This window comes from Acomys minous (genome assembly GCF_964271855.1).
Source record: "Acomys minous genome assembly, chromosome: 10".
NCBI lineage: Eukaryota > Metazoa > Chordata > Mammalia > Rodentia > Muridae > Acomys > Acomys minous.
In genome coordinates this window covers 22,930,509-22,945,263 of record NC_140491.1, presented here as the reverse complement: position 1 = coordinate 22,945,263, position 14,755 = coordinate 22,930,509, and positions in this window count along the sequence as shown.

The window sequence follows — 14,755 nt, the reverse complement described above, 5'->3', positions numbered from 1 at the left end:
GAGAAATAGGTGTGAAAAGGAAAACGGGGTTTGTAGCTCAGATGCACCAGGTCCTGCCTACTCACTGTCTGTAGGAACTTGGATCAGTTCAGTTAATTTTTCTTGTCATTTCTCTCCATTAATAAAATGGAGACAATGACATCTATTATACACAATCACTGTGAGGGTTAAATGATAATCCTTTCATGTACTGGAAAGATGTATGTATACATGAAACCTCTGAGAGCCCTTTCCCTCCATAACAAAACTGCAGGCTGAAATATTTGGAACGCGTAGATTAGCAATCTGGGTTCAGTAGGTACACTGCGAGTACAAATAAAAATGTGACTTGTGTGGGAAAAAATGTCATGAATAAAAATGGAGACTACCAATGCAAATATTTCTTTTTGCTTTATTGGAAAGTGAAATAAAGAGACAAGATTTTTTTTTAACCCAGGCACCATTTTGCCTAAAATTGTAGCTAGGTTTTTTTTTTCTCTCTTTCTCCCATGGAAGCATTCTCTTTCCCTCCCTCCTTCCCTCCCTCCCTCCCCCCTCCCTCCCTCCCTCCCTCCCTCCCTCCCTCTCTCTCTCTCTCTCTCTCTCTCTCTCTCTCTCTCTCTCTCTCTCTCTCTCTCTCTCTCTCTCTCTCTCTCAAGTCCTTAGCGGTATTTGTGCCACTCAAACTAATTGGCTCATTAGGGGTAGCACTATCTCTCACCCTGTACCCATATTCCTCTAGAAATCCGGACGGAAGACATCGAGTCTTGTTTTCACAGACCACAGAGCGTTTTCGCACATCTCTAAATCAAAGAATAGCACACAAAAGGATGTTTGACTGAGTTGATTTATGCTGCGCTCTTTCTTAATCTTGAACTGCAAGGGCCGGAGGCCTTTGAGTGCATGGTAATGCTGCCCCCGTGTGGCCAACTTTAGAAACTCTCTCTGAACTCTTCAGCTTTACCCGGTGGACACAGGACAGGCAATGGGCTGCCTCAGCTGTGCTTGGTAGGGGAAACTACCATGATTAGGACAGAGTTAAACACAGAGTCAATAGGCTGAATGTACCCTTCTTGGACGATAATCGTTATTTCTCTACATTCAATTACTGCGGTTTTGAATTATTGAAACTCCAAGATTTCTGCCATAGAAAGTTAGGATAAAAGTCCAAAAGCCTCCTTATGTCCTGAGGACACAGAATCACAAGCTTTAAGAGCTTTGCAGCACTTAGTGTAATGGTGTCTTCAAATTAATGAGAGTAAACTGGGATTTGATCGCTAGGGTAGTGCTTATTCAATGCTGCCGTTTCTTTAGTGTGGATCTTTAAATTTCCTGGTCCTATAATTGATTTTTTTTTAAATTAGTGCCGAAGAATAGTACCCAATATGCTATTTTAAACTGACTTATTACATCAATTACTTGCTGTAAAATCGAGTTCACAAACTGTAAAATATTATCCCAATCCTAATTTGCATAATTGTTAATATTTGAATTTATACTTAAGAATTGCAAATGGCTTAAGAGGTGTATCTGAGTCCTGGTTTCTGCTCACGCATAAACCCTTTGGTTAAAATTAGATGTGTCAGATTCAAAGGCATCCATGTTTTCATCTCTCTTGTATGATAATGATCTCGCTCCCTTTTCTTGTGAATATTGTTGACATGAGCCTTTAGGGAAGAAATTTAAACTGTATGAATATTGAAGATTAGATCATGTGCTTAGATAATATTCGCTGGCTTTCATTCCAGTAACAAGTAATTCTTTCCTCCTATTAACTAGTAATAGGGTCATTCACAGGTCACAGATTCACTTCAAAAGTAAATAAATAATTCCTCCAAACTCATGCCTCATTTACCATAAATTGTAACAGAACCAGGAGCTGGAATCAGCCCGGTCTCTGAAGCATACAAAATGGAATGTCTTCAGCTGCAGATTGCGGCTGCTGTTTGTGCGCCGATGACTTGAGTCCACGTTCCACCTGCTGACCCTGCAGGTTTGTTTCCCTGTGTCCATCAACTGCATTTTGTGAGCAGCTGAGTTTTAACAGGGAGAATAATTGACAAAAGAAACTTCCTATTCTTCTACTTGACATTTGAAGCAAGACCACTTTCTTTCTTTTTTCTTTTTTTCCCCACCCACATTCCTCCATTAAAAGAATGTTCCTTCACAGAAATACAGTTCTAGTTAGACTGGCATTTTCATAGTTCTTCTTAGTTTGAGTAGAAACACCTCAAGGCTGATTTGATAGACAGCTCACCTCTGAATAACTTACATACAGCTCTTCTCTGCGTCCTGCCTAGTGGCACAAAGTAGCCTGATGGGGAAAGAATCACACACACACACACACACACACACACACACACACACACACACACAGAGTCATGGAGACTCTGGGTTACTAACTCAGTGTAATGTAGTTCTGGGAAAACGGAAGAGCTATCATCCCCAGTTTTCATTTTTAATACAGTATATCTTACTGTGAACATGCAAATACATGTTACTTTTATACAAAACCCCACAAAGTTCTAATGTAAAAAACAGGGATATGTGTAAAGACAAGGTGAACATTCTGTATTATTTTAAACAAAAAATGAAAGTAACAATATATGTAGTGATATATATTTGTATTATATACAATGAGGATATACATGTATATAACACATCTATTATGTATGATATATAGACATGTAAGATGCATGATGCATATAAATATCTATGAAGGTCCATGTATCCATATAGTCAAAATTATCTATGAGGAGATGAGAAAGGCTTAGGTAAAGAAAAGATATATTTAATTTTTTCTTCTATATTTTTACTGATTAGATTTTGTACTAAGCATATATATATATATTTCAAATATACACATATAATTTCAAATGTACATTTGTACAGAACATCACAGTAGATTTTTGTGTTTGGTGAAGTTTTGCTCTTGCCTAGAGTGAACAAACCAGTTTTCTCTATGTCTACATTGAGTCTCTCTGAGCTGTTTCTTCTCAGCAAGCTCATGGAGTCATGTGCCTGTTCCCTTAACTCCTTTTAATTATCTGACCTAAGAACACAGGCCTGGAGTGTTATGTAGGTTTTGAAATTTAGGTTTATAAAATTATTTTCTAAATGGAAGGAAAGAAGAGATGTCTCTCTCTCTCTCTCTCTCTCTCTCTCTCTCTCTCTCTCTCTGTGTGTGTGTGTGTGTGTGTGAGAGAGAGAGAGAGAGAGAGAAAGAGAGAGAGAGAGAGAGAGACAGAGACAGAGACAGAGAGACAGAGAGAGACAGAGACAGAGAGACAGACAGACAGACAGAGACAGAGAGAGAGAGAGAGACAGAGAGAGAAAGAGAGACAGAGACAGACAGACACAGAGACAAAGGACACTTTCAGACACATTGCAATTACAGACGTTCCTTCCCCCCCCCCCCGCGCCCCGAGGCAGGGCTTCCCTGTGTACCCTTGGACTCACTCTGTAGACCAGGCTGGCCTTACAGATGTTTCTTACGTTTCTTGTGCCTCATCTCGCAGCTTCCTCCGGTCCTAACGCCTCCCCAGTGTGGAGCATGCATTGCAATGAATAAATTTACAGTGACACATCATTATAACTTCAAACCCATGATCTCATAAGAGCTCATCTCACTATACATTCCGCAGACTTGGACAAATATCATCACAGATAAGCACTTTAGTTATCTAACAGGGCATTTTCACTGCCCTGCTACCACTTCTTAGCTGAATGACTGTAGGCGACACACTTCACTTCCATCTCTGTAAAATGGGGACAAATGCAAGCTCCAACTCATATATTTATTGTGAATACTAATTAAATGAATAGAAAATAATTCCTTAAAACATTATCTGTGATATAATGAACATTCAAAAAGCACTTATTATATATTATATCATAATTCAATATTTATATAGCATTAGGTCCAGTTTTGGAAAGAGTCTTCAAAAGCAAAAACAAATATGAAAACAGTAGTATGAAATTTGAGTTCCTGCATTGGTCAGCTTTCTTTCGGAATATAAAGCTCTTCCGGATGACATTCTTGTCTAAGACTGAGGGAGTCCCTTGCTTCAGATGTGGCAAGGTGGCACATCATGGAGGGACTGTGCAGAGGAATAAGGCTACTCACCACCTCAGCAGGAGCCACAGAGCCCAAGGAGGAAGGGGAGGGGAAAATAAGAGGTGCCCCATGATTGTCTTCTAGACTATGTCCCCTTTTATGTAAAGACCTGTCCAAGAGTGGAGCCTGGGAAGGGAGAGAGAGAACATGAAATTTCGTAGTAGGAACGTAGGGAGGATCTGGGAGGAGTTGTGGGAGGGGGGAACAAGATCAAAACATATTATATAAAAAGTTTTCAATTAAAAATATGTTAGTTTTTGTAAAAAGAAAGAGCTGCCATTGGTCCTTTGAAGTGCCCATCAAGACCAGCAGTGTTACTTTGGAGAGCAAGCCTTTAACATCAGAAGTGAAAGGCATTATCCCAACCACAGAAATAATGCACATAATGGTGCACATTGTGTCGGAAGTTATGATCCATCTGCATAGGTAATATTTACCATCACTGCACCAGTTAGTGTTTAGGAACCTTCTTTTTTACCTTCCAATCTTCATAATTTGTCATCTAAGCTTTCTTCTATCTCTTTTTTTCTTTATTAATTTATTCTTGTTACATCTCAATGGTTATCCCATCCCTAGTATCCTCCCATTCTTCCCTCCCTCCCATTTTCCCCTTATTCCCCTCCCCTATGACTGTTCCTGAGGGGGATTACCTCTCCCTGTATATGCTCATAGGGTATCAAGTCTCTTCTTGGTAACCTGGGGTCCTTCCTCTGAGTGCCACCAGGTCTCTCCCTCCAGGGGATATGGTCAAAGGTGAGGCACCAGAGTATGTGAGAAAGTAATATCCCACTCTCCACTCTACTGTGGAGAATGTTCTGTCCATTGGCTAGATCTGGGTAGGGGTTTAAGGTATATACTCACTTATATCTGCATATTAGCCCAAGGGGCATGTCCCATGAAAGCCTTCACTTACTAGGAAACTGAGACAGAGGGGAGGACATTCTATTGGGACTCTAGGTGAGAGAAGCATGGGAGAATGGCAAAGTAGAAGGATCCAGAGGGTCCTAGAAGCCTACAAGTAGAACATTATGATAGGCAGATTTGGGCCCAGGGGTCCCGCTCAAACTAAGGCACCAGCCAAGGACAATACAGGCGATAAATCTTCTAGCTCTTGTAAGCCAAAGATGACTGCTGGTGCCTCTGTAGAGTGTGGAGGTTGCTTTGCCTCAACTAATCAAGAGTGAGTACAGTTTACAGTACACATAGCCTATTGGGGTTTCCTGGGTGTGGTGACATAAACACAGAAGAGAGGCGTCCTGCCCCTGGTGACTTACGTGTATGTTCTTAGGAAAGGGCTTTCAAATCTCCCTAGAAAATGTTTTGCATATTCGAATGGGGTTGGTTGTTCTTACCCTGTAGCCCAATAGTACCATGGCAGTTTCCTCTTTGGTGGATATTGTGCCATTTGACTCCTTCTTTTAGCATTAGCTATGGATAAGCCATGCCAAAGTGGTTTGACATTTCAACTTGATTTAAACCAATTGACACTGACAGCTTTGTGTCAATGTGCATTAAGGCTTAATCAGAAATAATATCCCTGTGGACCAATGACTGAGTTCAGGATTAATTGGCAGTGGCTGGGTGCAAGTTTTCTGTGGGAAATTATGGACCAAGAAAGCTCAATCAATTTAGAAGGGGAAAAAATGTGCTTTTAAGACAGCATCATTAAAAGGGACTTTTGATTCTCTTGGGGAAGCTGTATTTTCCCCCATTGAATATTTCTGCTTCCAAATAGAATCATAGAGCATTTTGGGGGGACATTCAGAGACACTTTACCCTGAGGAATTCATAATTTGATAACAGGCCACACAAAGGAGTTGCTGGTTACAAATGCAATGAGTTCACTTCCTCAGTACCCTCACTACCCTCCACTAGTTCTGAGAGCAACACCCAAGAATAGAAAGTGATGTATTCTCAGATTGGAGGCATACTTTTCTTCTCTGTCAGAGTTCCAGTTCTTTCTACCAACGCTTATTTAAGAACCTTCTCCAGTGGGTACAATGAATACAAAAGCAAAAAATGTGCATTTCTCACTTCATGGAGGAACACAGCTGTAAAGATGTGCGTGGGAATCCAGGAGGGGCTTAGTGCCGTAAGGGTGCTGCACAGCACACTCCTTCATTTCTTAGCTCACAAGAAGCCCCTCTTGGCTTTTTCCTCTGTGATTCTTCAATCCGTCTGTCATCAAGTTCTATTAGTCTCCTCTTTCTGCATACCTTCCCAGAGAAGAATTGTCTTTCTGGGCCACGTTTAATTAGTTTGGGATGCAACTTCCTGCCTCCAGCTTTAAAATCCCTCACATGACTCCACTTCACGGAACAGCTGAGATTCTACCAGCCAGATTTTAATCGGTCATGACATTGCAACATGGAAGGGAATCGAGTGGGCTGAACTTAATGCAGGTGATTGTCATGTTAAAAGAAAATGAAGGCTAGAGAGGAGATGGGGGTGCTATGGAGTCAGAAGAGTAACTATAGCAGTGGGAGGAGAAAGTTTGGTAAGTGTGTGGTAGGTGCTGGTACTCACTGATGTCTGGCTCCCCTCTTGCCCCCACTAGTGGTAATTTGTTTGACAGTTCTTTCCTCCACCCAAAGCTTAAGGGGGGGGGGTGGCATCACTGGGGTTGCATCCTGAAGCTTTTAGAAACTTATAGTACTGTTGTACTAAGCACTGAGAGTCCAAACGTGAGCCCTAGTTGAGAAAGCTTTCAGAAGGGCCTGGGTTGAGCATGGCTGGGGAGTAAATCTTTGGGAGGGACAGAGGCCTATGGCTGAACATCCTCCAGGCAAATACACAGCTCATCTGAAGACGAAGAAGCCACTGAACAGTGCAATAGGTCTCAACTCCACATCTCTGTGCATCACCTCAGGAACTTGTGGTGAAGATTCCAGTTCAGCGATTGCAGGGTGCCAATAGACATGCTGCGTTTCTGCAAAGTGCAGAGGTGGCGCTGGTGCTGCTCTCTGAGGACCATTGCAGTCATCCTCAAGGAGCTAGAGTCTAGCAAGAGCATCTCTGCATAGCCAATGTGTGCCTAGTGTACATCCTCTTGCTTGTCTGTAAGGTAATGGGTAATCTGATCTTTCAAAACCACGTATGACCATTTTCCTGGTCATCTCATAGTTTTCTATCAAATGAACCAACCATCTGCAGGGTGATCACCAAACCTTTACATGATGGTTTACAAATGTTTTGTGGTTATGCCTCTGTCTCGTCCTAGTTTTAACTCTAGGCTCTTCATTTGGGGCAGTCCTAGCCATTCCTTGAAGCTGGTAGACAAACAAACAAACAAACAAACAAATAATGCTCTTACTGTCTTCCAGGGATTGTCTATATAGTTTTTGCTTGGCTGATATATTTTTTCTTGTATTCTGGAAAACTTTTATTTAGTTTAGTTTAGACATCACTCTTGCCTTCCCTCTGGGTTAGAGATAGTATCAATATAATTCTTCATATTACTCAAATGTCCTTATTTTCTTTGTTTATATATTTCACTTGTAAAAGATGTGTGCCCTTGGTTGTTATTTCTTAGGGCAGCCTCTAACATATGATATCTGATCAGAAAATATTTATTATATAGATAAGAGAGAATACTAATTATTAGGTCAATAATGAGATATTATCAAAACTTGGTGGATAATTATTGATTCAGAAGAAATCTATTAGAAAGTATTTTGAGCATATTCTTAATATGAATAAGGCAGTTTAAGTGAATATATTGAGAGGGTGTCCCCTGAGCAACGCAAATGCAGCACCAAACCTTCTTAAAAGGACTTGGAGCAGGGAGCAGTGGCACAGGCCTGTAATACCAGCACTCGAGGCAGGTGGATCTCTGTGAGTTCAAGGCCAGCCTGGTATACAAAGTGAGTCCAAGACAGCCAAAGTTACACAGAGAAACCCTGTCTGGGGAAAAATGAGGGTCTTGGTCTTGTGGAAAATGGAAAGACACTTCCCTTAGCAGTGATCAGCCTGTCTCCTCTCCATAGTTAAAGGTTTTCTCTGGTTTATTATACATATACAGATAGGTTCTGAAGGAGCTAGAGAGTGAAAACACCCTGGCTGCCCTTCCTTCTCCGTTTCTTGAATATATAATGCAAGTTCCTTATGCCTCCTGTCTGCAGCCTTGACTTTGGGCATTCTTATGAAAACTTGTCATATTTGTAAATTTCTGAATTGTAAACCTCATTTAGGAGATGGACACATGGGCATGGACATACACATGCATGTGCACATGTGCATGCACATGCATGTGCATACACACACACACACACACACACACACCACTTCCCCTGGTAGGTTTCCTAGTTGGATGGTGTCCAGAATTAGTAAAATCACAATAGCTGAGCTTTGATACTAAGATGAATTCTTTCTAGAAACTGTCTTTCTCACCTCTGGGTTTGTAGACACTGTTCCTTTAGCTGGGAAGACTTGGAATGAAACATTTCTGTTGTCACACGGATTTGAGAAGTTAGCCTAAATGGGCTGCTCACCTTTCTTCTTTCCTTTCTCTCTGACCATCCCTTCCTTCTTCAGCTAACAGATAAAATTTTCAGATTTGTATAATGAAGTAATGTATGCAGAGCGATCATTATTGTGCTGTGCAGTTATTAAAAAGCTTGGAAAAATAGCTGTTGTTATTATTCATACTTACCCATGGATCAATTTTTCCTGGATGTCCTCCATAACACCCTTAAAGTAGACATAAGAAACAGAAAAAGGGATTTGTGATGTCAACATTGAAGGGTCTATAGTGAACTAAGGTCTAGATTGTGTCATTTAAAAGCCATCATTAAAGCTGGAGAGCAACTGTGAGACAATGTTTGGTTCATTCACAGACTGATGAAGGATTCAAATTATGCTCCAGAGTTCTATGATCTGAGACCTTGAGGGAAAAAAAACTTTTCATGAAAAGAAGGAAGCAGAGGAAGGAGGAGAAGGAGGAGGAGGGGGAGGGGAGGAGGGGAAGGAGGTGGGGGAAGGGAGAGGAGGAGGAAAAGGAGGGGGAGGAGGAGGAGAAAGGGGAGGAGGAGGAGGGGGAGGAGGAGCAGGGCTTTTCACTTTGAGAGTCAGGATATACCAAGGGAATCCAGCTGCAATGGCAGCAGCCACTCCAACAGTGCTTTATGCAGGAAGATACCTTTGTAAAAACAAGACAGCAGCAACAACAAACAGCAAAATGGTGTCTACATGGTCCGAGTGAAAGATCAGTTGTCAAACACGTTGCTCAGTGACGCGACCTCCCGCCTGCAGAAAGACGCTTAACACCAGGATCCTTCTCAATCACGGTTTATTGGGAGTGCCCTTGAAGTTGAAGCGAAAGACCCCAAACTCCCCTAGAGCTTGAACTTAAATACCATCTAAAGTGGCGTGTTAACACCTCACAGGTTCAGGCAGAATGCCTAATTAACATATGAGTGCAGATAGGTCAACAGTTTACACAAGCATAGTTACAATTAGCATAGTCCCCCTGACGGGAGGGGCAACTGGAGATAGCTCTAGCAAACGCATGCGTACTGGCAATTGTTTACAGGTAGCAGCACACAGACCAGCGCCATTATTGGGTGCAGCTGGCACAATCGTGGCTGGCTCCTTACAGCTCAGTTTGAGCTTGTAAAAATTTTGGTATCATTTGCCTAACACTCAGGGACTCTATTTGTGTATATTAGAAAAGATTTGTTGACATAGAAACAGGATCTTTGTCTTCATCTAAAAATATGGTTCTGACAACTGTTCACAGTGAGAATTTGGAAAGTCAAAGAAGATTTTTTTGTTGTTTTTTTTTGTTTTTTGTTTTCTTTTTTTTTTCAGGCACATTTCACTTTCAGGAGAAAGGGGTAAAGCCACTCGAAGGGGAAGTGGTCACTGAGCGACGCAGTGCGGCAGAACGTCAGCCTTTATTAGCCCTGGCTCTAATTCTAATTTCTGAAGTGTGGAGGAAAAGAGGAAAAGAGTTGTGTGAGCTAAAACAGACTAGTTCAGTTCAGCAAAATTATTGGAAAAAGAAACAGGGCAGCATTGTAGAGTGCAGATGATTCCGAACTCCTCCCAGCCCAGCGCAGTGATGTGGTAAACAAATGGTGTAGCCACAGGCAGGCAATGGCACGCAGAGATTAGGGCAATCAGATATTTGCCTTATTTGGGCATAATTTAACAACCATACACCTGAAAAGGTCGAAGCTCAGCTATTACAGGTTCCTCCTCCCTCCGTCCACATCAAGCTAATCTGTTGTTCACTATATCCCTGGACCTACTTTGGTCCATACTCATTGTTCAAATACAGAGTTATGGTTTAGGCAGATTTCTTACAATTCAAAGTAATTACATAGTTTGAATTATCTAGACCAGTCTCCTATTCTGTTGAGCCCGTCTCCCTATGCCAGAGATTAGGAAATAAGTATGACCAGGGCATTACTCCTGGCCGTGGAGCCTGCATGTTCTTTTAGAATACAGAGAGTAGACATACAGGACACATGTGACACACATGGAGACACAATAACAGTAGTTGTTTTTTTTCTGATTTAAGGGTTTCTGCTACTGATCACCTTCTTTTGAGAGCTAACTTGGACATAGTGAACAAATAACACTTAAAAAAAATAAGGTGAATAGAAATCATCATTATAAGCAGTGAGAAGCAAAATGCATTCAATCTAAGCAATTTGGCTTTCAGTTGTATTTCTTAAGATTCGCTTGTGGCCATATGCATACAAGTTACACACACACACACACACACACACACACACACACACACACACAGAGAGAGAGAGAGAGAGAGAGAGAGAGAGAGAGAGAGAGAGAGAGAGAGCAAAGAGGTTATCAAAATATAAAGTTACAGGAAAACATACTATGTTGGTTTGTTAAAAAAAGAAAAGAAAAAAACCTGTTTTTGAAAGACTGATTTCCTAGTCATAAAACAAACAAACAAACAAACGAACAAACTGGCATTTCGTCAAGTGTTCCTTTCTACTTTGAGAGGCACAGAGTTCTTACTTTCACCCCCACATAAGTACACAGAACATGTGTCTATCTCCTGGGCTAATTGGATCCCTTGCTGGTGTTTCTTTTATAAATTGTAGTCTAACAATATTTAAGCATAAAAGAAAGATCATTCCATTTGGAAGCCTTTAAAAAATTGTTTCATAGAGTTTCTACTTCTGATCTGACAAGAAGTGATCCACTACACACCGCAGGAAAGACAAATGTCCTTGTGTTCCAAAGCTATAGTGTGTCAGCTTCTCTTTCATTTACTAATCAATTTCTTCCCTCAGTATTTGCAAGCAACAATTAGCTAGTGTTAGATATAATTAAAACTATGTCTTTAGGGGAGTGGCCGGGGGGCAAGTTGCCTAGGCTCCAGTGAATGACTCCTCACACATGCGCATTTGGGCAGTGCTAATTAGACTTAGTGGCTTATACTAGAAAAGCATATTCATGCAGTTGGGAGAGAGATGAGAGATGTGTTGGTGGAGGGCCAGGATGGCTAAACAGAGCGAGCGAGGGTAGATGTGAGAAATATACATTATATACACTCGTCAAATTCCCCAAGAATAAACTACTTTGAAAGGGTAGTTTTGGTATTTGTAATCAATGTCATCCACTTTAACAGACCATGGAGTGATAGAGTGCAAGTCACCTGCCTGATTGAGAAGACACCTGAATCCATGTAGAAAACAGCATCTCTCATAACTTTAGTTATAACATTTGCAAAGGTCATTGGCTTGCTACTAACGTTGCAATGGTCTGACCAGCCTACCAGGGGTTGCCTTCACAGATCCTCTTAAAATCGAGAATGTAGAAAAGATTGTACCCACAAAACCTACGTTCATAATACATTTTTGTTGTGTGAGTGAATCTTTAAACTTTAATCCTGAATGAAATTAACAAAAGGAAACAAGTTAAGATAATATTTTGTTTTACACGGCTGTTTTCTTACCTTGTATTTCAGATCTAAATTAAAAATATGGTAAACATTGCAGGCACAGCCAAACACCAGGCAGAGCTTGGGGTATCCTGCTGAAGAGGTGGAGGAAGAATTGTAGGAGCCAGAGGGAAGGGTCAAGGACACCACAAAAAACCCCACTAAATCAACTAACCTGAGCCCACATGGGCTCACAGAGATTGAGTCAACAATCAGGGAGCCCACATGGGTCTGACCTAGGTCCTCTGCACACATGTTATGGTTGTATAGCTCAGATTTCTTTTGGCACTCTCCTAAGAGTGGGAGCAGGCCCTGTGTCTAACTCTTTTGCTTGCTTTTGGGACCTTTTTCTTCCTACAGAGTGTCTAGTCTTATTACAACTTGATATGCCATGTTTAGTTGATAACCCTGAAAGGCTTCCTCTTTTCTGAAGGGAATTAGAGGAGAGCAGATTGAGGGGAGAGGGGAGGTGGGGGTATTGGACTTGGAGGAGAGGAGTGGAGGGGGAGGGGGGACTGAGGTCAGGATGTTATAAAAGAATAAATAAAAAAAGAAGACTTTGGATGTCAGGATGCAATACATATGAATAAACACATAAATTAAAAAAGAAAAAGAAAACTTTGGAGGGAAGTAACACTTAAGTCTCTACTCAAATCTACTAGTTTTAGTTTCTTTTCTTCCTTTTCCCTTCTGTCCTTCCCTCTCAGTTTATTAGTTAGATTAAACTAATTAAACTCAGCTGATAAGAACATTGTAGTGAAGTTCAAGTTCAGCAGTGTGTAAACACCAGGATGTAAACCGCTTTTTCTCTCCATTCATCACCATTATGTTCATCTTTCTTTTGATCAACAGGAAAACACTTATACCCTAAGCTGTTTAATCATTTTCTCTCTCTCTCTCCAGTGTTCTCAGACAGAGTTATCTAGGCGAACTGGTTGAATTCTTTTCAGTATAAGCCTGTTTGCAAAAATCAAAACATCGGAAACACTTGCTGCTTGGGTTGAATTTGACATTTTGGTTGTGACATTCGTACAACTTGAGAATAATATACCTGATGAAAATATGTTAATGAACAAAAGTCTCAGAATCACATGACTTGGAAATGGCAAAGAATATGCATTTATGTTCTCTGGCAGAGAGACTTACCCAGGCTCTCAGATCTCCCACACAGGCACACAGAAGCTGCTAGAACCACTGAAGCGACAAAGTAAATACAACTGGAGGAGCAATGCTCATCTTTGCCTGTCCCAAACTATGGACTATGATGTGCAAATAACAAGTCCATAGTCACTCACCACGGTCATCTGGATTCCACGTGAAACAGTTTCACCTCTGGGAATCACACTTTTTAAGGTCCAAGTTGGGGAATCTATAAAATTTTATTAGCACATATTTATTAGATGATATTTTTTCATGTAGAGAGGAGGAAGGAAAGAGGAAAAGAGAGAAAAAGGAGAGAGGGAATATCTTAGTTATGGTTGTGTTATATAACCACGACAAAAAGCAACTAGGGGAAGAAAGGGCTCATTTTACTCATAGCTCCACACCATCACTGAAGGACGCCAGGGAAGGAACTCAAGGCAGGAACATGGAGGCAGAACTAGAAGAAGGAGAAGGCGGAGGAGGAGGAAGAGGAGGAGGAGGAGGAGGAGCCCCAGCAGGCAAGGAGTGCTGCTTACACCTACTGGCTACTCATGGCTACTCAGGGCTTTCTCAGCCCAAGTTCTTATACCACTTGGGAACACCAGCCCAAGAATAGACTAACCACAGAGTCTGGGCCCTCCCACATCAATCATTAATCAAGGAAATGGCAGATAGCCAATCTTATGGAGATATTTTCTTAATTAAGAGTTCTTCCCAATGACTCTAGATTGTGTCCAGCTGACAAAAAAAAATCTAGTCAGCACAGAGAAGGATGAAGAGGGACCCAGAGAGAACATATACTCTTTAGACAGGCTTATGATATAGTTATGGACTACATATGGATATACCTTATAATACAGTGTAATAGGTATAGATATTGATTCATAAATGATATATGTGCACTGGGGCCAGCTACAGGCAAATAACTTTGAGATAAAGGTCAACAATACATTTTAGTCACCATAGATTATAAAGTGTCAGTAATGTGAATATTTGAATATCTGATTTTCAAGAGAATAGGTTCAGTGACTGCTTTTCTAATTTAGATAGGAGAAGAAAGAGTAAGAAACATCTCTGTATGTGTGTTTGCATTTTTCTTGTTAGGCAGATGCCATATTTGAAGGGTAGGTTTCTTTTTTCCTTCAGGTGACCAGGGCTCCTTCTGTGCCATAGCACTGGGGTGTTGGTATGATCCTTGGGTTCTCAGTTGACATTTCTGTGACTAGTGACTTTCTAAACTGGAAGTACAAAAAGAAGTCACAGTATTTTCTCCCAATACTCACAAAGCTAATCCTGTCAGTATCTTAGAACAATGCATTCTTCACAGGACAAGTCTACAAGTAGTAGGCTCATGGATGTGAATGGATTTCCTGTGGGAAACAAGAAAAAGTGCCAGGTTCTCTGCCCCACTTAACAGAGACAAACTCATGGATGAGTGTCAGTGATACCAATTTTAACTTTATTTCAGTGGCAGATTGATTGATTGACTTGTCATAGAAAGGTAAGGTATCAAAAGCTCCTTGGGCATTCTGTAGTTTTATAAATAAGTTAGTGTATGTCAGAGTTAGAAATACATACAAGTCTTGAGCTTTTCTTTCACA